Raw genomic sequence first — 1,082 nt, forward strand, 5'->3', positions numbered from 1 at the left:
GTTGTCTGTATTCCTTAGCTGTATTTAACAAACTATAAGGAACATTAAAAGATTTAAAATTTGATTACAAAAACATTTCAGTGCTATTTTATAGCAAAAACACTTTTTATTAGTTCTATAAAATAACACTGACTATCTTCCAATTCAAGGCATTATTCAAATTATTTTCTTTAAAGAAGAAACCGTTACTTAAAATACAAAATTATAAACTAACAAGAGCTCTGTTAGACTGTGACCCACACCTGGTTTAACTGTATTCTGATCACTGATGGCTTCTTACATTCTGCTTATTTTATCTTGCAAAGGATTTGAGTTCTCTTATTAATACGGTCAAATAAAAAGAGGGGAAAGCTTGGGAAAAATAGGAGATGGAAATAGGGAAAAAACAACAGGAAAGGTGGACAAAACTAAGAAAAGTGAACACATGTCACCTCTTTTCTAAAACTTAGGAATTTGAGAACTGTTGGATCACTGGCTTGTAACCAGGTGTTGAATTTCTTTGTTTTCTGCAAGATACTCTGGTTTATTCAACAATGTATTAACCTTTGAAGTTAAAATAATGGAACTCCAAAGGATTATAAAGTAGAAAAATGAAGAAAACAAGAAATCACAGGAAAAGAATCACAAAGCAAGAAAGGAAACAAGAATCAAATTTAAATGTTTCCAAACAAGAATGGTGAACGAAAACCTTAACTCACAACAAAAACAATTTATGCACATTTCTACCTACTGTACTATCCTTGAGAATATCATATCAATAAGGCTCCACTTTAAGCAAAGGGATATTATACTTTCACTTCTAGAGAAGAATCAAGTTATTGCTCACATATAAGTAGTATTTTAAGCTGCCACTATAAAAGCTTTTTTGCTTCTTTTCTACTTAAAGTTCTGATCAAAAGGGAAAAGCCAAAATGAACACAAAAACAAAATCAGCCACAGGATTCAAAATTTAGGTGAACTTTGATCAATGCCTATTTCCACCCCCAAAATCAAATCACTGTGCCCCAAATTAAAACTTAGGCAATCTACCAAAACACATTCCCCAGTAAGAGAGCAGGAGATTTTAATGTTTATGGCCTGTG

This window comes from Eumetopias jubatus, unplaced genomic scaffold, assembly GCF_037043125.1.
Source record: "Eumetopias jubatus isolate StellerSeaLion01/CBP00866 unplaced genomic scaffold, mEumJub1_p1.0 scaffold_9, whole genome shotgun sequence".
Taxonomy (NCBI): domain Eukaryota; kingdom Metazoa; phylum Chordata; class Mammalia; order Carnivora; family Otariidae; genus Eumetopias; species Eumetopias jubatus.